This window comes from Chiloscyllium plagiosum, unplaced genomic scaffold (genome assembly GCF_037043375.1).
Source record: "Chiloscyllium plagiosum isolate Xiang-an unplaced genomic scaffold, Cpla_swu_hap1 HiC_scaffold_5, whole genome shotgun sequence".
NCBI lineage: Eukaryota > Metazoa > Chordata > Chondrichthyes > Orectolobiformes > Hemiscylliidae > Chiloscyllium > Chiloscyllium plagiosum.
Window position 1 is genome coordinate 127,589,925 of NW_028270143.1, and position 26,080 is coordinate 127,616,004.

Here is a 26,080-nt window from a genome sequence, read left to right on the forward strand (position 1 = left end):
TCCCCTCCCCCATCCCCTCCCCTCCCCTCCCCTCCCCCATCCCCTCCCCTCCCCTCCCCCATCCCCTCCCCCATCCCCTCCCCTCCCCTCCCCTCCCCCATCCCCTCCCCTCCCCATCCCCTCACCATCCCCTCCCCCATCCCCTCCCCCATCCCCTCCCCCATCCCCTCCCCCATCCCCTCACCATCCCCATCCCCTCACCATCCCCTCCCCCTCACCATCCCCCTTCCCTTCCTTATCCTCTCCCCCTCCCCTTCCCTATCCTCTCCCCCTCCCCTTCCCTATCCTCTCCCCTTCCCTATCCTCTCCCCCTCCCCTTCCCTATCCTCTCCCCCTCCCCTTCCCTATCCTCTCCCCCATGCCCTTCTCCCCCATCCCCCATGCCCCGCCCCCTGGCGGTGAATGGCACGCGCGCGCGCTCTCTCTCTCGGCGCGTGACCGGGCTGGCCGTCAGTGAAGCGGCTTCGAGCGGCGGAGTGACACCTGCGCTGAGGAGGAGGGAACGGCGATAAACGGCGATAACCGGCCGCACCGGGGGGAAGGGAGGGTGCAGACAAGGCAAATTAACGGCAGTCAGCACAACCATTCTCTCCGTGAGGGAATAAAAACCCTCGAGAGGCAGCACCTGCGGGGAAGAGAGACCCGCCCATCATCTCCGGGATTATCGTTACCGGAGAGAGAGAAAAAAAAAGCGGCGGTGAGTGACAGCGGCCATACCCTCACGGGGGGGGGGGGGATCTCTCGAACCTGTCCCCCCCCGGGATGGGTTTTGAAAAAAATCAAATATTTCCATAATGACGGGGGTGGAAATGGGCCCTGAGTGGAGAGGCCGCTTTTAAAACCGAACGGGGGGGGGGTTTCGGTTCCGATATGGAAAGCCGCCGTTATCGCCGCGGGAAGGAGGGAGACTGAAACGAAAACAAATCTCTGCGCGCGGATCGTCTGTCCGTGGGTCGTTGGGTTTTATTTTTGTCTAAGTAACGGGACGGGAATACTGGGTTTCTCCTGTCCGTGTGGTAATTTTTTGGTGCGTCAGAGGCGGTGGGGAAGGGGATGATGGAGGAGCAGTGTCCACCCTGTGGACATGGAGCAAGATGGAGGAGCTCCGGGTTTCTGCTCGTCAGCCGCTCCCCGACCCTGGACCCCCGTCCCCGAACACCACCACCACCCCCGTCCCCGACCCCGGAGCCTGTCCCCCAGCCCCGAACCCTGACCCCGTCCCCCAGCCCCTGAACTCCACCCTGGCCCTGCACCTGAACCCCTAGCTGCCTTCCACCCTGACCCCAATCCCAACCCTGACCTCCAGCCCTGAACCCCTAGCTGCCTCCCACCCTGACCCCAATCCCAACCCTGACCTCCAGCCCTGAACCGCTAGCTGCCTCCCACCCTGACCCCAATCCCAACCCTGACCTCCAGCCCTGAAACCCTAGCTGCCTTCCACCCTGACCCCAAACCCAACCCACCTCCCACCCCGATCCCAACCCTGGCCCCATCCCCCAGCTGCCTCCCACCCTAACCCTGACCCCATCCCCCAGCTGCCTCCCACCTTAACCCCAACCCCAATCCTGACCCCTGACCTCAACCCCGACTGTCTGTGAGAGAGCGTGTCTCGACTCAATGACTGACTTGCATTACGTCCTTTCCCTCCCCCACACTGTGTGTCTGTCTTGACTCAACTACTGACATTACATTTTCCTCCTTTTCCCCCTCCCCACACCACCAACAGGTGGTGGAGGGTGGCACTGTGGCTCAGTGGTTAGCACTGCTGCCTCACAGAAGGGTCCCAGGTTGATTCCAGCTCCGGGTAACTGACTGGAGTTTGCACGTTCTCTACGTGTCTATGTGGGGTTTCTTCCCACATTCCAAGATGTGCTGGTCAGGTGAATTGGCAATGCTAAACTGTCCATAGTTGTCTCCCCCCACCCCACCGTGTGTGTCTCGACTCAACTGCTGACATTACATCCTCCCCTGCCTGTCTGTGTAATATGAGGCCAGTGGAGTGCCACAAGGATCGGTGCTGGGTCCTCTCTGTTTTATCATTTACATAAATGATTTGGATGCGTGCATAAGAGGTACAGTTAGTAAGTTTGCAGATGACACTAAAATTGGAGGTGTAGTGGACAGTGAAGATGGTTACCTCAGATTACAACAGGATCTTGACCAGATGGGCCAATGCAATAGGATCTTGACCAGATGGGCCAATGGGCTGAGAAGTGGCAGATGGAGTTTAGATTAGATTACTTACAGTGTGGAAACAGGCCCTTCGGCCCAACAAGTCCACACCGACCCGCCGAAGCGCAACCCACCCATACCCCTACATTTACCCCTTACCTAACACTACGGGCAATTTAGCATGGCCAATTCACCTGACCTGCACATCTTTTGGACTGTGGGAGGAAACCGGAGCACCCGGAGGAAACCCACGCAGACACGGGGAGAACGTGCAAACTCCCCACAGTCAGTCGCCTGAGTCGGGAATTGAACCCGAATCTCTGGTGCTGTGAGGCAGCAGTGCTAACCACTGTGCCACCGTGCCGCCCACAAATGCAAGGTGCTGCATTTTGGGAAAGCAAATCTTAGCAGGACTTATACACTTAATGGTAAGGGCTTGGGGATTGTTGCTGAACAAAGAGACCTTGGAGTGCAGGTTCATAGCTCCTTGAAAGTGGAGTCGCAGGTAGACAGGATAGTGAAGAAGGCGTTTGGTATGCTTTCCTTTATTGGTCAGAGTATTGCATACAGGAGTTGGGAGGTCATGTTGTGGCTGTACAGGACATTGGTTAGGCCACTGTTGGAATATTGCATGCAATTCTGGTCTCCTTCTTATCGGAAAGATGTGAAACTTGAAAGGGTTCAGAAAAGATTTGCAAGGATGTTGCCAGGGTTGGAGCATTTGAGCTATAGAGTGAGGCTGAACTGGCTGGGCTGTTTTCCCTGGAGCATCCGAGGAGCTTCAGCAAAATCGACGTTTCGGGCAAAAGCCCTTCATCGGGAATAAAGGCAGAGAGCCTGAAGTGTGGAGAGATAAACTAGAGAAGGGTGGGGGTTGGGAGAGAGTAGCATAGAATACAATAGGTCAGTGGGGGAGGAGATGAAGGTGATTGGTCAGGGAGGAGAGGGTGGAGTGGATAGGTGGAAAAGGAGCTGGGCAGGTCGGACCTGGGAGTTGCAGTGGGAGAGGGACTCCCTGAGATTCTTGTAGAGAGAGGAGGAAAACTTCTTCAAGGCAGGCATCCTTGCAAGAGGATTCGCAGTAGGTGTCGGGGAGTCCAGAACTAGAGGGCATAGGTTTAGGGTGAAAGGGCAAAGATATGAAAGAGACCTAAGGGGCAACGTTTTCATGCAGAGGGTGTTATGTGTATGGAATGAGCTGCCAGAGGATGTGGTGGAGGCTGGTACAATTACATTTAAGAGGCATTTGGATGGGTATATGAATAGGAAGGGTTTGGAGGGATATTGGCCAGGTGCTGGCAGGTGGGACTAGATTGAGTTGGGATATCTGGTTGGCTTGGACGGGTTGAACTGAATGTTCTGTTTCCGTGCTGTACATCTCTATGACTCTATATGTACTGATGTTACATTCTCCCCTCCAACACCCCCCCACCCCCCACCACTGTTGGGTTCCGTATCGCTATCCCAGGTGTTTTCTGAGCTGGGTTCCATCTCTCCATGGTTTGCTGCCTGCCTCCAAGCACTTGGTCGTGAATGTTAGCCTATGTTAGTAGGCTGCCCATTTCATGAAAATTATTTTGATGTTTTTTTTGCCAGTACAAAAACCCTTGCCTTTTCCTTAAAATGGTGTCAGCTTACGTTTGAATGCCAATGTAATGAAGCTGTGACTTTTTAATGGTGTAAAATATTTGCAGTTCATTGGATTTTTTATTTCAAAAAATATACTGTTAAAAATGTGCATACATTATCACATGCAGTTCAGTTCTGTACAGTATCATCAAGTAGTCTTGCTGACGTTGTCGTGCATGCGCCATTGTCATCTGATTAAAAGCATTCTATTGCTTGTTTATTTGAGCTGCTCATTTGACACTGTTTAAAGGGTTGTGGATAGAATTTTTTAATGACTGACTGACTAGAAGCCAAACATTTACGAAGAGAAACAATGGCTGGGTCAAATTGAAACTGTTGGTCAAAGCCAAATTTTGCAACTCCTTAAATTGTAAATCAATTGTGTGACAGTGGTACTTGCACTTTAAATGTAGTAATTTGCAAATTGCTTAAGTGTTTTAAGTGGTTATTTGTAAATTAGTGATGCATTTACTGACTGCTTTGCAGATTACAAATTTGGTTTGGGGTAATTTTGACAACTGAGATTTCACGCTAAAACTCTTCAAATATCAGTAGCTAGGACTAAGCAACCCCGTAACTATATCAGATCTCAGCTCTACAGTCCTGCCACATCCAATTGACTAGTGGTGGGCAATTAACACTTCATTGAAGAAGTCTATAAATATCCCTATCCTCCACCATCATGGAGTTGCGCAAATCAGTGCGAAAAACAAAACTAGGGCTGAAATACTTGCATTCATCTTCAGCTAGAGTGCCAAGTGGATGAGCCAACTCTGCGTCCTTCACAGCCTCAAAGATGCCAGTCTTTGTTCCTCCAGACATTTCTTGAGATCTAATACTGCAAAGGCTATGGACCCTTAAAATGTTCCAGCATTAATGCTAAGGACTAGTGTATGGAATGAGCTGCAGAGGAAGTGGTAGAGGTGGGTACAATGAAAACACTTAAAAGACATTTGTAAGGTACATGAATAGAAAAGTTTAGAAAGGTATGGGCCAAGTAAAAGTGTATGGGGTTAGTTCAACTTGGGATACTAGATTGGCATGGATAAGTTGGATCAATGGGTCTGAGTTGTATGACTGTCTCTAATTTGCCACTTACCTTAGCCAAGTTGTTCTAGTTCAGTTACAATACTGGCAACTATCTGACAAAGTGGAAAATCACAAGTATGTTCGTCTGCTGTCCAGCAAGTGATGGAAGGAATTGTTGATTGTTGTCAAGTTTTACTTTTTGTAAAGGAGAAATCAGCTTAGTGTATTGTTTGTGACTGCACGGTTCCTATCATAATTTTTGTCCAAAGGTTGGATAAAGTAACTGACCTCATGAGCTGACACTCGTGAGAGCTGATCTTATTGTCAAGGCAGTAAAGTCAGTTCTTCTAAAATGCGATGGTTGCATTCTTGTGCAGTCCTACATTCAAGAAAAATTGCTCTTGAGAAACAGCGCTTAATGTTGGTGTTTTGTATAACAGCCAACGCATGTTTTAGAGGTTCATGCTCTAGAAACAGCATCCCCCATTTGTCAATTGTGATACAGTGAATTTGCATTAACAAAGCATGCATAATAACAACGAGCTGTATTTGACTGAGTATGGCATTAGAGTCTTAACAAAGCTGGTGTCCTGTCAATTGCACAGAAAGATGTTTTGGAGGTTAGGTCAGAAACTAGGAATCTTGCAGTGACTAATTTGCCTCTTGACTCCTTGACCTATCCATCATCTAGAAGGAACACCTCAGCAGTGTGAGGAATATTAATTGCTAATCTCAACGCTGTTTCAGCAATATTCAAAGAGTTTGACATCAGCTGATCTGACTAGCTTTTTCAGCAATGCATGGTGGCAGCACTATACAATCTAAAAGATGCATTACAGCAACTCACCAAGGTTGTTTTGACAGCACTTCATTCTTGAGGTGTACCACCTATAAGGACAGGGGTGGCAGATGCACAGGAGAACCTCCAAGCCCCACAACATCCTGATTTTTAAATATATTACTGTTGCTGGGTCAAAATCTGGCACTAGGACACTGGTGATGCTACATCTCATGGGCTGACATTCAGTAAGGCAGCTCACTGCCACTTCCAAAGCAAATTAGGGTTGAGGAAACAATTGCTGGCTGAGCCAGTGAAATGCATGTCTCATGAATGCAAGCACGTTTCTGCATTTCATAGGGATTCTCTTTTTACTATGACAGTGACACAGCTCTTGTTCCAGTGACTGCTGGCCTGCTATATTACTTCCTAACTTTTATTTCAAGGTTTCTGTGGTTTTTTACATATTTAATGAATGCTCACTAGTATTACATTTTACAGTTTCAGAAATAATTGTGCAGCTACATGAATCTGAATGTTTGTCAATTGATGTGTGCTAAATGGTTGTTTTTGAAATTGCACCTAGTACAGTAGACTCTGATGCTTGAACTTGACTGGCTCTGTTTAGAAGCACATGAGGGGATGAAATAGTCTTTAATGAAGTTTATATCTCATCTTTTGGCTCTTAAATTTCCTTCCTCGTGGCAACTCTTTAGGCAAGCCCTTCTGCTTTCCATCCACAGACTTCAGATGTTAAAGCTGCATTTATCCTAAAGCTGTCAATGGTGTACCACCCACTATTGAATGTGGCTGTTATAGGCTAGCTCATCACATCCTTTTTTTTTGATGAGTCTGTGCTTTTGGCACAGATCACCACCTCATTCTCCCTCCTCTGTTCAATGGGCTGGACCTCTCTTTTACTTGATGTGCATTTGGCTATATACCAACCATATACTGTACAACAGTAGCCAGTGAATTGCCTGCAATGGCATCTCATGATGTCTCTGGAGTCCCTCATGATTCTCCTGTCATTTCCTCTACCCTGATCAGAGGAGGATCAAAAAGGTCAGTTTCCACATGTAAGGTATGTCAAGGCTCATCTCACCATGTCCTCCTCCACTTGCAGGGTATGGGTGTGGCCGAAGTGTCATTTATTGCTTAATAGTTTTGTCTTTGAAGATGGTGTGCTGCTAACTGTGCTGTCTTGACTGCTTGGTATCTCTTTCTTGCTAGTTTGAATAAATGTTTCTTCAGCACCTCCCTGGGGAGCCAGAAGATATTGTCTCTGCCTCCCAACATTTTCACATCAGGACAAATAAAACAAAGTGGAGAATGACTACAAAACTCCTGGTGCCAGTTGTGTATCAAAAATCAATACTCTGCAATGTTAGTGGGTTTACAGCAAGGGATTAAGGATGTTATCCTTTATTATCAGCTATTCAACATAAAAGTAAAGGTGCTTTTACTTCAGTTCCCCAGAGGATGGGTGAAACCATGCCTAGAATACTGTATGTAGGCAGTTTGTGTGTTTTATTTTCCAGAAGTATGTAAATGGTTTGGAGGCTATTCATTGGAAGTTTACTAGACTAAAACTGAGTTTTTTTTTGTAGGCAGGGCAATCAAACCTTATTATGGTAAATAAGGAAGAGAAACTTGGAACACCGGTTAGTCATAATCTGAATAGTGAAGTCAACATTGTCCTATCAGACCATATGACTATCCCTCCTTGGAGAGAGATGAATGGCAGTTTACCTTCCTTCACCAAATCGTAGAACATAGAACGTTAGAGCACAGTACAGGCTCTTCGGCCCCCAGTTGCACTGCCCTGTGAAACAAATCTGAAACCCATCTAACCTACGTAATTCCATTTTTGCCCATAAACCTATCAAATGACCTTTTAAATGCCCTAAAGTTGGTGAGTCTACTATTGTTGCAGGCAGTACATTCCATGCCCCTACTACTCCCCTCCTTGAACAGGAAACAATATTTGCTGTCCTCCAATCTTCTGGCACTATTCCTGTAGACAATGACTGCATGAAGATCCGAGTCAAAGGCTCTGCAATCTCCTCTCTGACTTCCCATAGAATTCCAGAATAAATCCCATCTGGCCCAGAGGATTTATCTATTTTCACACTTCCCAGAATTTGTAACACCACCTCCTCGTGAACTTCAATCCCATCTAGTCTAGTAGCCTGTTTTTTTTTTTTCAGTATTCTCATCAACATTTTTTTTCCTGCGTGAATATTGACGAAAAATATTCAGAGCGCTTCCCTTATCATCTGACTCCATGCATAACTTCCTACTACTTTGCTTGATTGGCCCTAGTCTTACTATAGTCATTCTTTTATCTCTTCTTTACCTGTAGAAAACTTCAGGGTTTTCTTAATTCTTTCTACCAACAACGTCTCACATCCCCTCCTTGCATGTCTTGGCTCTCAAGTCTTTCCTGGCTATCTTGTAACTCTGCCCTAACTGAGCCTTTGCATCTCATCATAACATAAACCGCCTTTTTCCTCTTGACGAGATTCAAATTCCTTAGTAAACCACGGCTCCTGCACTGGAGAATGTCCTGCCTGTCTGAGAGGTAGATACTTATCAAGGGCACACAGTAGCTGATGGAGGAACCTTGATGGCAATCTCAGCAAGTGAGAGTTGAACCCACACTATTAGCAAGGGGAAAGTGAGGACTGCAGATGCTGGAGATTAGTCAAGTATGTGGTGCTGGAAAAGCACAACAGGTCAAGCAGCATCCAAGGAGCAGGAGATCTCCGCTCCCAGCCTCATTGCTGATGAAACGCTTTTGCCCGAAATGTTGATTCGCCTGCTCCTCTGCTGTCTGACCTGCTGTGCTTTTCCAGCTCTACACTCTCGACTCCACACTATTAGCAACACTGTTGTCTGGACAACTGGTTACAATGTAAAGCTAACTAAACAGCTCTCTCCTTTTTTGTCTTTGTAATCTCCCTTTTTAATCTCTAGATTTCTGCACTACATTTTTCGTCCCATCTTGAATCACTCCAGCAGGAGTCATTTTTATCTATCTAGGCCCTATGTTCATCCACTTCATCCATTCTAAACCTTCCCATTCTTCCAGTTTTCTGCTGAGACTTTTTTTAACCTAACTCTTTGACCTTTTGGCTATCCAGTGTCTAAGTGGCTAAATGTCAACATGTGATTTTTCTGTGCATTGGGACAATTTATTTTTGTGCTTTATTACAATAAACTGCTATTGTAAGAAGTCTTATGCTTAGAAACATTAGTTCAAATCTCTTCCCTCATTTTGCAACTTTTAACTTGAAATGCAGTTTTACACACTTGTGTCCTTCATAATCAACTATTATATCTATTCTGTAAGTCCACTTTTTTTACACTTGAAAAAAATCCTCAATATAGTTTCCCTTCAGAGTAATCTTGGTGAAACGATAAAGCCCTCTTGCTTTTAATGATTTATCTAAATAAAAGATCAAAACTACATTTTTGATAAGGGATAGCATTACAGCTGTGCTGAGGGAGGATATTCCAGGAAATACATCCAGGGAAGTTATTTGGGTGGAATTGAGAAATAAGAAATGGATGATCACCTTATTGGGATTGTATTATAGACCCCCCAATAGTCAGAGGGAAATTGAGAAACAAACTTGTAAGGAGATCTCAGCTATCTCAGAATAATAGGGTGGTTATGGTAGGGGATTTTAACTTTCCGAATATAGACTGGGACTGCCATAGTGTTAAGGGTTTAGATGGAGAGGAATTTAAGTGTGTACAAGATAATTTTCTGATTCAGTATGTGGATGTACCTACGAGAGAAGGTGCAAAACTTGATCTACTCTGGGAAATAAGGCAGGGCAGGTGACTGAGGTGTCAGTGGGGGAGCACTTTGGGGCCAGCGACCATAATTCTACTAGTTTTAAAATGGTGATGGAAAAGGATAGACCAGATCTAAAAGGTGAAGTTCTAAATTGGAGAAAGGCCAATTTTGATGGTATTAGGCAAGAATTTTCAAAAGCTGATTGGAGGCAGATGTTCGCAGGTAAAGGGATGGCTGGAAAATGGGAATCCTTCAGAAATGAGAACCAGAATCCAGAGAAAGTATATTCCTGTCAGGGTGGAAGGGAAGGCTGGTAGGTATAGGGAATGCTGGATGACTAAAGAAATTGAGGGTTTGGTTAAGAAAAAGAAGGAAACATATGTCAAGTATAGACAGAATAGATCGAGTGAATCCTTAGAATATAAAGAAAGTAGGAGTATACGTAAGAGGGACATCAGAAGGGCAAAATGGGGACATGAGATAGCTTTGGCAAATAGAATTAAGGAGAATCCAAAGGGTTTTTACAAATATATTAAGGACAAAAGGGTAACGAGGGAGAGAATAGGGCCCCTCAAAGATCAGCAAGGCGGCCTTTATGTGGAGCCACAGAAAATGGGGGAGATAATAAATGAATATTTTGCATCAGTATTTACTGTGGAAAAGGATATGGAAGTTATAGACTAGGGAAATAGATGGTGACACCTTGCAAAATGTCCATATTACAGAGGAGGAAGTGCTGGATGTCTTGAAACTGTTAAATATGGATAAATCCCCAGGACCTGATCAGGTGTACACAAGGACTCTGGGAAGCTCGAGAAGTGATTGCTGGGCCTCTTGCTGAGATATTTGTATCATCGATTAGTCACAGGTGAGGTGCTGGAAGACAGGAGGTTGGCAAATGTGGTACCACTGTTTAAAGAAGGGTGGTAAAGACAAGCCAGGGAACTATAGACCAGTGAGCCTGACGTTGGTGGTGGGCAAGTTGTTGGAGGGAATCCTGAGGGACAGGATGTACCTGTATTTGGAAAGGCAAGGACTGATTAGGGATCGTCAACATGGCTTTGTGTGTGGGCAATCATGTCTCACAAACTTTGTTTTTTAAAGAAGTAACAAAGAAGATTGAGGGCAGAGCAGTAGATGTGATCTATATGGACTTCAGTAAGGCATTTGACAAGGTTCCCCATGGGAGACTGAGTCAGCAAGGTTAGATCTCATGGAATACAGGGAGAACTAGCCATTTGGGTGCAGAACTGGCTCAAAGGTAGAAGACAGAGGGTGGTGGTGGTGGAAGGTTGTTTTTCAGACTGGAAGCCTGTGACCAATGGAGTGCCACAAAGATCGGTGCTGGGTCCTCTCCTTTTTGTTATTACACGAATGATTTAGATGCGAGCATAAGAGGTACAGTTAGTAAGTTTGCAGATGACACCAAAATTGGAGGTGTAATGGACAGTGAAGATGGTTACCTCAGATTATAACAGGATCTGGACCGGATGGGCCAATGGGCTGAGAAGTGGCAGATGGAGTTGAATTCCGATAAATGCGAGGTGCTGCATTTTGGGAAAGCAAATCTTAGCAGGACTTGTACACTTAATGGTAAAAACAATGACTGCAGATGCTGGAAACCAGATTCTGGATTAGTGGTGCTGGAAGAGCCCAGCAGTTCAGGCAGCATCCAAGGAGCTTTGAAATCAACGCTTCAGGCAAAAGCACTTCATTAGGAATAAAGGCAGTGAGCCTGAAGCGTGGAGAGATAAGCTAGAGGAGGGTGGGGTTGGGGAGAGAGTAGCATAGAGTACAATGGGTGAGTGGGGGAGGGGATGAAGGTGATAGGTCCAGGAGGCGAGGGTGGAGTGGATAGGTGGAAAAGGAGCTAGGCAGGTCGGACAAGTCATGGGGACAGTGCTGAGTTGGAAGTTTTGAAACTAGGATGAGGTGGAGGAAGGGGAAATGAGGAAGCTGTTGAAGTCCACATTGATGCCCTGGGATTGAAGTGTTCTGAGGCTGAAGATGAGGCGTTCTTCCTCCAGGCGTCTGGTGGTGAGGGAGCGGCGGTGAAGGAGGCCCAGGACCTCCATGTCCTCAGCAGAGTGGGAGGGGGGAGTTGAAATGTTGGGCCACGGGGCGGTGTGGTTGATTGGTGTGGGTGTCTTGGAGATGTTCCCTAAAGCGCTCTGCTAGGAGGCGCCCAGTCTCCCCAATGGAGAGGAGACCGCATCGGTAGCAACGGATACAAAAAATATTAGTGGATGTGCAAGTAAAACTTTGGATGTGGAAGGCTCCTTTAGGGCCTTGGGAGGAGGTGTGGGCGCAGGTTTTACAGTTCCTTCGGTGGCAGGGGAAAGTGCCAGGATGGGAGGGTGGGTTGTAGGGGGGCGTGGACCTGACCAGGTAGTCACGGAGGGAACGGTCTTTGCGGAAGGCGGAAAGGGGTGGAGAGGGAAATATATCCCTGGTGGTGGGGTCTGTTTGAAGGTGGCAGAAATGTTGGCGGATGATTTGGTTTATGTGAAGGTTGGTAGGATGGAAGGTGAGCATCGGGGCATTCTGTCCTTGTTACGGTTGGAGGGGTGGGGTCTGAGGGCGGAGGTGCGGGATGTAGACGAGATGTGTTGGAGGGCATCTTTAACCACGTGGGAAGGGAAATTACGGTCTCTAAAGGAGGAGGCCATCTGGTGTGTTCTGTGGTGGAAGTGGTCCTCCTGGGAGCAGATGAGGCGGAGGAATTGGGAATACGGGATGGCAGTTTTGCAAGAGGTAGGGTGGGAAGAGGTGTAATCCAGGTAGCTGTGGGAGTTCGGTGGGTTTGTAAAAAAATGTCAGTGTCAAGTCGGTCGCTATTGATGTCCAGGAAGGGGAGGGAGGTGTCAGAGATGGTCCAGGTAAATTTAAGGTCCGGGTGGAATGTGTTGAAGTTGATGAATTGCTCAACCTCCTCGCGGGAGCACGAGGTGGCGCCAATGCAGTCATCAATGTAGCAGAGGAAGAGGTGGGGAGTCGTGCCGGTGTAATTACGGAAGATCAACTGCTCTACGTAGCCAACAAAGAGACAGGCATAGCTGGGGCCCATACGTGTGCCCATGGCTACTACTCTGGTCTGGAGGAAGTGGGAGGATTCAAAGAAGAAATTAAGGGTGAGGTCCAGTTCGGCCAAACGAGAGTGTGTCGGTGGAAGGGTACTGTTGGGGACGTCGGGAGAGGAAGGAACAGAGGGCTTGGAGGCCCTGGTCATGGCGGATGGTGGTGTAGAGGGATTGGATATCCATGGTGAAGATGAGGCGTTGGGGCCGGAGAAACGGAAGTCTTGGTGGAGGGTGTGGGTGGTGTCATGAACGTATGTGGGGAGTTCCTGGACTAGGGGGGATAAGTGTTGCTCAACAAAGAGACCTTGGAGTGCAGGGTCATAGCTCCTTGAAAGTGGAGTCGTAGGTAGATAGGATAGTGAAGAAGGCATTTGGTATGCTTTCCTTTATTGGTCAGAGTATTGAATACAGGAGTTGGGGGGTCATGTTGCGGCTGTACAGGACATTGGTTAGGCCACTGTTGGAATATTGCATGCAATTCTGGTCTCCTTCCTATCGGAAAGATATTGTGAAACTTGAAAGGGTTCAGAAAAGATTTACAAGGATGTTGCCAGGGTTGGAGGATCTGAGCTACAGGGAGAGGCTGAACAGGCTGGGGCTGTTTTCCATGGAGTGTCGGAGGCTGAGCGGTGACCTTCCAGAGGTTTACAAAATTGAGGGGCATGGATAGGATAAATAGGCCAAGTCTTTTCCCTGGGGTTGGGGAGTGGAAAGAGATGGGACCTGAGGGGCAATTTTTTTCACGCAGAGGGTGGTACGTGTATGGAATGATCTGCCAGAGGAAGTGGTGTAGGCTGGTACAATTGCAACATTTAAGAGGCATCTGGATGGGTATATGAATAGGAAGGGTTTGGAGGGATATGGGCTGGGTGCTGGCAGGTGGGACTAGATTGGGTTGGGATATCTGGTTGGCATGGACTGGTTGGACCGAAGGGTCTGTTTCCATGCTGTACATCTTTAGATGGCCACCATGTAGAGTCATACAGTGCTTTGTGTCTTATGTATTTTAATAATTCTAGCCAGTTCTTATTTAATGCACCATTCATTCCATTGGATTAGATCCCAGCAGAAATGCTTCCCTTTGCAATCTTTGTAATTTAATGGTAAGAGACTGGGCAAAACTGGCCGAAGTTCAACGTGAACAAGTGCAAGGTTGCCCATTTTGGACCAAAAAAAGAATACTTCAAAGGAACTTTCTGGATAGTATGAAGTCAACTACATTGGATCCAAAGAGACTTGTGTTCAAATGCATAGGTGTTGAAAATGTGATGAAGAGATGTAGAAAATATCAAGAAAGCGAATGGAATGCTAGCCTTTATGCTTAGACTGGAGTACAAGGATGCAGAATTTGTGCTGCGCTATAAAAGATCCTGGTTAGATTCCATTGGAGTACTCTGGGCAGTGCACATCTTACAAAGGATATATTGGCCTAGAGACAAATGATGTCCAAGACTTAGAGTAAAGTTATGAGGAAAGATTAAATAAATTGGGTCTGTTTTGTCTAGGATTTTGAAGGTCAAGGGGTGATTGATCCAAGCCTTTAAAGATATTACAGGAAAAGACAGGGTCGATAAAGAAAGAACCTGTTTCCATGAGGGATTCTTGAACTAGGGGGCATAGTCTGAAAATTGGGGCCAGACCACTGGAGATATTAGGAAGCACATCTACACAGGTTGTTTAGAATGCTCTCCCACAAATGAGGAGAATTGATGCAAGAACAGGAGTTTTAATCTGAGAAATTTAAGCAAAAGGAATATGGGTTAAAGGTAACAATGTTGAATTAGGCAAAAAATCAGCCATGACCTCAATGGATAGTAGAACAGGCTTGAACGGCCAAATAGCCTCTTCCTGTTCATTTTTAAAAAATGGTCTTGTACTCATGGGTTAGAATCCTACCACGGCAGATGGTGAAATTGAGTTTAATAATAATTAGAAAAGGTAGCCTGCTGTATTATACCTTTTTTTAATGAATCAGATGGGCTTTTCTTTTAATATCTTTCATGGAAGAAAACCTGCCATCCTTACCTGGACTGGCCTATTGGTGTCACCAGATGTGCTGCAATGTGGTTGAATTTATTGCCTATTAGTTAACTGGGGATAGGTAACAAAACAAATGAAGTTCTCCCGCAGTGAATTTTTAAGAAAATCACTTTGACCAAGCTTTTGTGATTGGGCACTTTGTTATGGAAGCTTGCTGTGAAATGCATTATGTAAGTCACTACACAAAGCAGTTTAGCAATGTTACATATTTTGTTGCCTTCTCGTTTAGTTGGCTCCCGATCCCCCATTCCCACCCCCACTCTGCTTGATGTGCCTGGAATGAAAAAATATAGACTTTGTGTGGGAGAGTTGTGGTTCAAGAGTTTTGAGTAAGTCACAAAGATGATACGACAGGGCTGAGTATTGTCTACATGAACTTTTTAGCAAGTACTTTGACAAGGTTCTTGAGGTTCACATAGATGAATCACTATTAGATCCATGGGTCATACAGTCTAAGACTGTGGTGAAAGGGTATTTTTCTAACTGGAGATCTCATGCTTGCCGGGATCAGTGGTGCCCACTGTTTGTTTCAAATCATTTCTGTTACAATGGAGATAGCAAGTGTGATGCTGGAAAGGCACAGTAGGTCAGACAGCACCCGAGGAGCAGGAGAAGCTACATTTCAGGTGTAAACCCTTCATCAGCAATTTCTGAAGGGCTTTTACCTGAAACGTCAATTCTCCTCCTCTGTTGCCTGACCTACTGTGCTTTTTTTCAGCATCTGCAGTCCTCATTTCCCCCAACAAGGCAGGTGATCGGATTAGTAAATTTTGCGAACAAGATTTGGGGATCAGTGGGCAATGAGGATTTCCAGAGGATACAGCAGAATTATAGGTAGGCTACACACTTGGATGGCAGATGGAATTTAATCTGGACAAATGGGAGGTGATTCATTTTGGAAGAGCTAATTGTCAGAGGCTTACAGCAAGAAACAGACCCATTGGTCCAAATGGTCCACACTGAGCAGATATCCCAATCTAGGTAATCTCATTCCACCAACATTTTAGAGTCACAGTCATACAGCATGGAAACAGACCCTTTGATCTAACCAGTCCATGCTGAACATAAACCCAAACTAAAGTGGTCCCACCCACCTGTTTCTGGCACATGTTCCTCCACATCTTTCCTATTCTTATATCCATGCAAATGTCTTTTAAACATTGTACCCACACCCACCACTTCCTCAGGAAGTTCATTTCACACGCAAACAACCCTCTTTGTTTTTAAAAAAAAAAATCGCCCTGATGTATTTTTAAAATCTGTACCTTTTTTTTTCATTATTTTATAAGCTTCTATCAGGTCACCTTTCAACCTCCTGCACTTGTATCCCTCTAAACCTTTCCTGTGCATACACCCTCCAGATGCTTTATAAATGTTGTAATTGTACCAGCCTCCTCCACTTCCTCTGGCAAATGGGGCTAAAGTAATTTCGGATATCTGGTCAGCATGGATGAGTTGGGCTGAAGGATCTGTTTCTATGCTGTATGACTCTGTAGCTGTGTATATTCCAATAAAATAGTGCCATGATAAAGCCAGCAGCTGCAAAGCAGTCAGTTAATTTTTGTTGGAGTGGCCTTTAGAACTTTTTTTCAGGACTAAATTTTAAGTTAGTTGGGCAAATCATATTGAACTGCTTTGAATCTCATGGTGGCTGTGGTTAGCATTGCTGTTTCACAGCACCAGGGACCTGGGTTCACTTCCTGCCTCTGGCCACTATCTGGGGAGTTTGCGCATTCTTCCCGTGTCTGTGTGGGTTTCCTCCCACAATCCAAAGAAGTGCAGATCAGGTGAATTAGCTGTGCTAAATTGCCCATGGTGTTAAGTGTATTAGGCGGGGCTAAATGTATGGGAATGGGTCTGGATGGGTTACTCTTCGGAGAGTCGGTGTGGACGTATTGGGCTAAATGACCTGTTTCACACTGTAGGGAATCTAATCTACTGGAAGATAGTATGATTGTAATAGTTTGGATTTTGAAAAAGGCATTTAACCAACTGCTATGTAACTGGCTTGTCAGTGAAGTTTTGAGTTGATGGAATGAAAGGAAGGGCGGCAACATGGCTATCAAGATGGTTGTGTGACAAACACTTAATGATGCAATAATCTGTTTTTTCAAACTGGGTAACATTTTATAGTCTTTCATGAGAATGGTAGAAGGGGTTAGAAACTTTAGCTATAAGGATAGATTGGAGGGTTGTTTTCCTTTTTAGAAAGATAGCTTAACTGTAGATTTGATAGAGGTGCTCTGAATCATGAGGGATTTGTCAGCATTACAAGGGAATCTTATTTTTGGTAGGCAAACATGAGAATCAGAGGAACATGCTTCTTTGCTAAAGAAGCATTGGCATCATGAGAATGTTTTTAGTGATTCTATCTCAATGAAACAATTAAAATCATTATGGGGTTCAGAAGTACTGCCCATGGGTACTGAACAGCTGCAATATTGGAAATGTGGTACGCCAGCAGAAAAGATCTCCCCAGATGTGGTTGGGGAGGGGATCTAATGTGCTTCTCCATGTTCTCCTCTTTTCCCCCTACCATCTTCCAGGGTCCCTTATGAAAGCCATTCATTCTTTAACGAGATGTAAGTGGAAAGCAAAGTTCCTTTTTACACCATCCCCATCAAACTCTTCCAAGATAAGGATCTGAAGGCATTAAAACAAAATGAAGCTCCTTTTGATTCTTCTGGAAGTCCAAAATAATAAGTGAAACAGTCTCACCTGAGACTGTGTTAAAATCAAACGTGAATGAATAAGTTGTTTACAGACTGAAACAAAGCTAGTAAACTAAAATAACACTGCCTGGGCTGATAGTGCACCCAGCACCTGTAGTGCCCACTGGTCTCAAGGCTTTGATCATGCTGGTGAGCGCAACATAGATAGCAGTTAAAAAGGCAGCCATGTTGCTGTAGATCTGGAGTCGCATGTAGACTAGAGCAAGCAAACTTCCTTCCTCAAAATGCAACAGTGAAGCCGATGAATTTGTTTTCGAATAGTCACCCGCTTACGTGGAGTTTATTAGTCTAGTTCAGTACCATAGCAATAACCTGGGGTTTTGAGTTACCAGTGCAATGACACTATTGGTACATCACCATTTTCTCCATACTTGAATAAATATTGTGGCAATGCTCGTTATTAAAATTGCAAAGTTTTACACGCAAGCTAATTGTACTGTATGTAATAGTGCATGCTTGTTTTTATATATCAAGTTATACATGAATGCCAACATTCAGTGAAAGTGAGCTTTTAATTTCTCCATTTTGCACAGTTCCTAAGTATTTTAATGTTGAAACCTGTCACAGTACTATCAAGTGGATGAGTTGCTTTTGGCTCACTCCTGCCCTTTTTCTTTCTCTTCTCCACCTCATCCAAAAAAATTTGCTGGGAAAATGGGATAAGGTTTTGTGCTGTACATCTGAGTAGTTATCTGATTTATGTTTTTATACTAGTCAAAAACCATAAGCTGAGGGCAAACCATTTTCTGTGCCATAAACATGCCTGTATCATTGGCAGATATAATCCCTATCAGTTTTTTTTTGGGCGGGTAAGTGATTATCTCCCAGCTGTTGAAACTGCTACAATGTTTTTTAAGTTAATGCACTGAGGCAGAAAGGCTTCATTTAATGCTGAAATTTCAGAAGGAATTTCGGCAAGTCTAAAGATGGTACAGTTGCAACATTTCAAAAGGCATCTGTGTGGGTATATGAATAGGAAGGGTTTGGAGGGATACGGGCTGGGTCCTGGCAGGTGGGACTAGATTGGGTTGGGATATCTGGTTGGCTTGTACTGAAGGGTCTGTTTCCATGCTGTACATCTGACTGAGGTGAGGCCATCAGAAACTAGTTTCATTCTGGGATATACGTTTTTTTGAGGAGCCCAGGGAAGGTTGGTTACTTTTAAAACAAAAATAATTGTACAGTGAGGAAACTACTTTTAGACACTATTCAAGATTGCTTGCTGTCTGTTACTATTTTGTAGATTCTGAAAAGAATTATTGAAAACAAGGGGCCAGTACCCCTTGTACCCAAATGTTTCACATAAGGAGATCATACCTAGTCAATATTGGTTCCAAGTGAAAACTGGTACAAGTGGGTACTGAAGAATGGGCTAATCAATGGAGAAATGCAATTATTTAGAGGAGAGAAGGCTACTGAAAATCTAAAAGCTGTATGCCGGAACAAAATGAGTAGGTGAGATATTAAAGAGTTAACTTGTTTTACTGACCCGCAATAAATTGAGTGCCCCGGGGGTAAGATGGCGTGTCTTTGCCTTTATATGTGGAATGTGCGAGGTTTACACAGCCATTTCCCTGCCATTCATGGATGATTTACATTTTCATCCAGAAATCAATAAGAACATTATAGTTTGAATTTAACTAATCCCCTATTGTTACAAAAAACAATTTGCAACTGATTCACCATTAAGGGATGACTTGCATTTCATTGTTTCTGGAGATGGGATGGTCATTGCATTGTATTTTGAGTGGAATGTGACTGAGGGGATGGTTGAGGGTTGTCTTGTGGGCAATACTACCTATGGTGTTGAGCGTTTTGTATAAACAAAAGACTGTGTTTCCTTTGTTCAGTGAGCTTTTGCCTCAACCCCATAAGCTCTGCGAGGTGTTAAAGGTTCCTCCAGAAAACTTGTACTGTGCTTAATAAATTTAGTTGCTTGTTCACAATGTTGCTGTTGCAGTTGCATAAAGTATGTAAGAATCTCAAGAGTAAAAGAGCCTAATGTAGGTGGTTAGGCCCTTTTTGAGAAAAAATTAAGTATGAATATAGAAGGCAAGACGACCATGTAAGCTTAAACAGTGAATCTAGAACAAATGTGCCTTTTGAGATCAAGCCATTGACTGAAATCCTGTTTAACTGGGGAGGAGGAGGCCAAACATTAACAGTCTAAAAAGAGCTAGAAGCATTCTAGAAAGTGCTTTAACAAAGATCAGGAATACTGCTTGAAACCCTGATTAGGAAGTTTTTGTGGCTATGAACTAGGAGAGTTTTTAAAAAAAAATCTACAAAGCTGTAGAAAATTTAGACAAACAGATGAAAAGTGGGGGCCAGGCAGCCTTGTCACAGGTGGATACTCTTAGAATAGAGTGCTTTAGGAAGACACAAAATGCTAAAATATGACATGTCTAGTGGTTTTGAAGCTAAATTGGGGGAACTCCTTTACTGATGACAAGGAAAGCAACTTTAAATGTTAGCAACTGGTGCCTGCGAATATGAATCTAATTATCCATAGAATTAATTGATTTTTATTATTGAATGCATTTCTGCAGGTAGACTTGCTTAAATGAAATACCTTGTGCACCTCCAAACAGGAACCAAATGCAGTGAAGTTGTTCTGAACGTGTGTGTATGGTCTAAATAATGCCTCTAGAGATTTGTACTTCTCAGTACAGTCTATTATTAAAATTTAGTTATCTTCAGTTAATAGCAGGTCTTTTAACTATGCCATGAGAAGCAGCTTGCAGATTTTTTTGCTGGAATGGAACCATGAATTTGAAAACTGTCAAATGGATTTCAGACCTGAATATTAAAACTGGAAGTCCGGTTTCTAGGACTTCTGAATAGATTAGATTCTAAATTGGGCAATGGATTGAATGTCATTTGCATCAGCAGTCTTGTTTGAAAAATGTTAACACCAGTGATGTTAGTCAAAGAACGGTTCATAAAGATGCAACTGCATCCAAAATTGAAATTGAATTACAAGTTTAATTGGAAGGCTGAGTTGACTGGGCATCCAGACATGGTCTGATGCCAGTATTCAAGTTGAATGTAACTTCATAAATTCTCTCTTCTGGTGAACAAAAACTCAAGTATTGAAATTGGAGCATTATGATTTGAGAGTGAGGAGCCAGAAACAAAATCCAAAGTTGATGGATGAACTCAGGTATGGCAACATCTATGGTGAGAGTTAACTTTTTGGATCCAGCGAGCTTTCCTCAGAACTGATTATAAGCCAGGAAAAATTAGTGTATATATTGAAAATGAGCTGGAGCCAAGGGGGGGGGAAATAAATGGTTGGACAGAAGAAGTGGTAAATGTCAGCTGAAGAGAATGAATAGCTGCTAAGGGGGACCATTAGTAGCTGACAGTGGGATAGGAAGGTAAGCTCAGCGTGGGCTCTGTTAGAACACTGTAGCAAGCTTGAGACAGGGAATACAGTGCTGTGTTGAAATGGTGGGCAACCAGAAGCTCTGGATCATTTTTGTAGATAGGTGTTTTTCTGTTCTGCAAAGTGGTTGTCCAGTCGTGTCCCATTCTTTGTGGAGGAGTCCACATTGAGCCTGAAAATTGATTTTAGTGATGCTTGTGTTGATCTGAGTTGCATTCTAAAGTGGAGATGTTTGTTTTCCCTGTTGGGAAAATGAGGTAAATATTTTCCTTTTTTAGCTTGAAGCTGAAACGATCCAAAGATACTCCAATTTTAGCGGCAGAAGCTCTTGATAAATATAACACTTTATTAGCAAAAGCATTCAGAAGTTCTGATGGGATCCAGCAGCTATTTTAGTGCTATGATGAAATATCACTGTAGGGTATTAGATACTGATGAAGCAACCTGTGACAGCTTAGTCATCGTGTTTCTTTTTAAGAAAAAAAAACAGAAATACAAGCGCAGCAACAACACAGAAAATAACCAAATAAACGAGGTATTCTGGGAATGCCTCAGCCAAGACAAGTCTGTCTGGAGGCAGGTCTTGTAACATTCGAGCCCAGGCAGTTGAAAACCAAAGAGGTACCAGAACACTAAGTGTGAAAGGCTGAGGAATGAGGCTGGGAGCCTATGGGGTGGGATTGGGGGGCAAAGGTAGCTGAGAGTGCAATAGGTGGATGGAGGTGGGGGTAAAGGTCAGAGAGGAGACTGTGCCCATGTGTCCTAGTCTCCCTGCCTAATGGAAACAAATTCCCAGTGTCCACACTTTCTAAACCATGTATTATCTTAAGTTTTTTCTATTAGGTCTCCCCTCGACCTTCTAAACTGGAATGAATATGATTCCAGGATCCTCAACCGTTCATTGTATGTTAGGCCTACATTTCCAGGCATCATTTGTGTGAATCTCAGCTGGATACGCTCCAGTACCAGAATGTCCTTCCTGAGGTGTGGGGCCCAAAATTGGACACAGTATTCTAAATGGGGCCTAACTAGAGCTTTATAAAGTCTCTCAGAAGCACATCGCTGCTTTTATATTCTATTCTAACCCTCTTGAGATAAATGACATTACATTTGCTTTATTAATCATGGGCTCAACCTGCAAGTCAGCCTTGAGAGAATTCTGGGCTTGCACTCCCAGATCACTTTGTACTTTGGCTTTGAGATTTGTGTTTAGGAAATAGTCTATGCCTATATTCTCTTTTTTCCAAAGTGCGGGCCCTCACATTTGTTCACGTTGAATTTCATCCGCCTCTTCCTGGGCCACTCTCCTAAACTGTCTAAATCTTTCTGCAGCCTCCACACCTCAGTACTACCTGCCTGTCTGCTTAACTTCATATCATCGGTGAACTTTGCCAGAATGTCTCCAGTCTCTTCATCCAGATCATTAATATATAAACAGCTGTGGCCCCAACACTGAACCCTGCAGGACACCAGTTGTCACCAGCTGCCATTCTGAAAAAGAACCTTTTATATCAATTCTCTGCCTTCTGTTGGACAGCCAATCCTCAATCTATGCCAGTAGCTCACCTTAACACCATGGGTCCTCACCTGATGCAGCAGCCTCCTGGCCTTTTGGAAGTCTAGATAGATAACATCCACTGGGTTTCCCTGGTCTAATCTACTTGTTACCTCTTCAAAGAATTCTAACAGGTTTGTCAGGCATGACCTCCCCTTACTAAATCCATGCTGACTCGTTCTAATCTGATCCTGCACTTTCAAGAATTTAGAACTCTCCTTAACGATGGATTCTGGAATTTTACCAATCGGCCTTTAATTTTCCATCTTTTGTCTTGATCCTTTCCTGAACAAGGGGGTTACAACAGTGATTTTTTTTTTCCCCAATCATCTGGGATTTTCCTTGACTCATGACTTGTGAAAGATCACAACCATTGCCCTTGCTGATTCCTCAGCCACCTCCCTCAGAACTCTAGGATGTAGCCTATCAGGGCAAGGGGATTTACCAATTTTTAGACCTTTTAGATTTTCTAGCACTTTCTCTTTTTTGTAATGGCTACCGTACTCTACTCTGCCCATGACTTTGTTCGGATGTATTGAAATTAGTATTGTTTCTAATATCACTGGCTAGTTTACCTTCATACTTGATCCTCACCTTCCTTATTTCTCTTTGTTATCCTCTGTTTTTGTAGTCTTCCCAATCTTCTGATTTTTTTTTTTTCTCCCAGTGCTCTTGGCTACTTTATAGGCTCTCTTTTTCTTTAATTATATTTCCTGACTTCCTTTGTTAGCCATGTCTAATTCCACCTCGCAACCGAACCCCTGATAATCCTTTCTTTGAGATGAACCTCTGTACTGTGTCCTCAATTACACCCAAAACTCCTGCTGTTGTTGCTCTACTGTCTTCCCCACTAGGCTGTGCTTCCAGTCAACTTTTGTCAGTTTCTCTCTCATGCCCCTGTCATTACCTTTTTTATTTAACTGTAACACCATTACATCTGATTTTGCCTTCTCTCTTTCAAACTGCAGACTGAACTCATCATATTATGATCACTGCCTCCTAAGTGTTCCTTACTTTAAGAACTTTTATAAAGTCTGGCTCATTGCATAACACTAAATCCAGAATAGCCTGCTCCCTTGTTGGCTCCATCACAAGCTGTTCCAAAAAGCCATCCTGTAAGCAATCCATCAATTCCCTTTCTTTGGGTCCACTGGCAACATTATTCACCCAGTCCATTGCATATTGAAGTCCCCCATGATCACAGTGACCTTGCCTTTCTGACATGCTCTATCTATTTCCTGGTACATTTTGCACCTATGGTCCTGGCCACTTGGGAGGGCTGTATCTAAATCCCATTCTGGTTTTTTTGCATTTGTGGTTCCTCAACACCACCCACACAAACCACACATCATCTGACCTTATGTCATTTAGTGCCATGGATTTAATTTCATTCTTAACTAACAAGGCAACCCCACCCCCTCTGCCCACCTCCCCTGTCTTTTCAATAAGTTGTAAATCCTTGGATGTTTAACTGCCAGTCTTGAACTCCCTGCAACCATGTATGTGATTCCTACCACATCATTCATAATGATTTGTGCCATTAATTCATCTACTTTATGAATACTACGAGAATTCAGTTAAAGTGCCTTAATGCTAATTTTCTTATCCTCATGATTGCCAACATCTCTCGTAATATGTCCTAAGCTATCCATCCTTTTGCTTCATTCCCAGTCTAACCTGCTGCTTATCTTTCTACTTGACTCCATACTCCCTGTTGCTTTGCTTTTCTTTTCCGCTCGCGTGCTCTCTCTCGCGCGCTCACCCTATTTCATGGGACACAACCGATGCTTGTGTCCCATGAAATGGAATCCCTCTTTCCCACACCAATCTTAGCTATGTGTTTACTTCCCTACTTTTCTTAACCCTATGCCAATTAGCACATGGCTCAGGCAGTAATCCAGAGATTATGACCCTCAAGAACCCTTCAGCTATTTTCTTATCTGAAGAAGGGCCTGTGCCCGAAACGTCGAATCTCCTGTTCCCTGGATGCTGCCTGACCTGCTGTGCTGTTCCAGCAATAAAGTTTCAACTTTGATCTCTAGCATCTGCAGACCTCACTTTCTCCTATTTTCTTATCTCCTATCACAAGTCTTCCTACATCAATTTTGAGTTCTTCCATTTCCTTCCTAGTGCTTGTTACTCCCCAAACAAGTCCTTCTTTCTAGCATTGCCTATATTGTTAGTGCCAACGTGGATCACAACTGGATCTTCTCCCTCCCATTCCAATATCTTTTAAAAAGCCAGTCGGAGATGTCTTTCACCCTGGCACCAGGCAGGCAACACATCATATGGGATCCTGATCTGGTTTGCAAGAGGATACTATCTGTCCCCCTAATTATAGAATTCCCTCTTACAACTGCTTGTCTTTTTTGCTTCCCTCTCTTGAATGGCCTTCTGTACCATGGTGCTGTATCAGCTGGCTCATCCTGTCCACAGCTCTCTTCCTAATCCATAGGGGAAGCAAAAATCTCATACCGTTGGGCAAGGTAGAGGGCTGATGCTCCTTCACTCCTGTATTCAGAATCCCCCTACGAGTCTCAAATACAGTCACACCATGTTGTTCCTGATCACTAACTGAATTTGAATTACTTAATCTACTGAGTGCGACTGCCTCCTGAATCAAAGCATCCAGGTAACTCTTTCCCCCTCCCGAATGTGCTGCAGTGTTTGAAGCTCTGATTCCAGATCATCATTTCTGATCCAGAGTTCTTCCAGCAACCGACACTTGCTGCAGATGTGGTCACTGTCATTTACAATGGAATCAGCTAGCTTCTGCATCATATAGCTGCAGCATATCACCTGTCCAGCCATCTCTTCTTATTTAATTTATGCAAATTAGAGTTAAATAATTTCTAGTACTTTTCTGTGGTCTTATTCAACTAACCAGCTAATAGTAAACTCTTAATTAATCACACAATACACAAGAAATATCAATTGAAACGCCTTCCCTTAGCAACACACAAGTCCTCTTTTTTGGTTAGAGGACGACGACAGGTGGGAGACACTACATCTGTAGTGCTCTGGATTAAGCTGCTGCCCAAATATACACCCAGCAGCAGTCCTCTGCACCTTGCAGTGGCCTCTCCCACTGCTGCTCCTTTAAAAACTGTTCTCGTGCTCTCTTCCTGGCAGCCCTCATTCCTCTCTGCCCTCCCTCCTTGCTGCTCTAAAAATGGAGACCTGGAGGGGTTCTGTCCTTGTTGTGTTTGGAGGCGTGGGGTTCGAGGGCAGAGGTGCAGGATGTGAATGAGGTACATTGGAGGGCATCGTCAACCATGTGAGAAGGGAAATTGTGGCCTTGAAAACAGGAGGCCATCTGGTGTGTTGTGTGGTGGAACTGGTCCTCCTGGGAACAGATATGGCGGGGGAATTGGGAATAACTATAACCTGTCCTGGGCTTCCCACGTAGATATGATTGGTCAAGAAAGCACAATAATGCCTCTTAGGCAGCTCAGGAAACTTGGTGTGTCCATAAGGACCCTCGCCAACTCATACACTGTAGAAAGCATATTGTCTATCTGTATGTGCAAAACAGCCTGGTATGACAACTGCTCTGCCCAGGGCAGCAAGAAACTACAGGAGGTTGTGTGCGCAGCCAAGACCATCATGGAACCCAACCTTCTATCCATGGATAGACTAGAGTGGTGCTGGAAAAGCACAGCCAGTCAGGCAGCATCTGCTGATGAAGGGCTTTTGCCCGAAATGTCGATTTTCCTGCTCCTCAGATGCTGTCTGTCTGGCGGTGCTGTTCCAGCACCACTCTGATCTAGACTGATTTCCAGCATCGGCAGTACTCACTTGTTCCTAGTTGATTCTATCCATGGACTCCCACTTATGTGGCCCGTTCCGTGGAAAGGCTGCTAATGTTA

The 26,080-nt window shown here is 44.4% G+C and overlaps 1 protein-coding gene across 2 annotated transcripts in view; it reads left to right on the plus strand.

The window, feature by feature from the left end:
• The first annotated feature begins 507 nt into the window (after window positions 1-507).
• LOC122550186 (protein lifeguard 1) overlaps window positions 508-26,080 on the plus strand; it is a 95,662-nt gene continuing 70,089 nt past the window's right edge. The window contains exon 1 of one of the 2 annotated variants that reach the window (XM_043690909.2): window positions 508-697. The gene's annotated coding sequence lies outside the window, so the exon portion shown is untranslated. The remainder of the gene's footprint in view (window positions 698-26,080) is intronic. The other variant, XM_043690908.2, reaches the window with a different exon arrangement.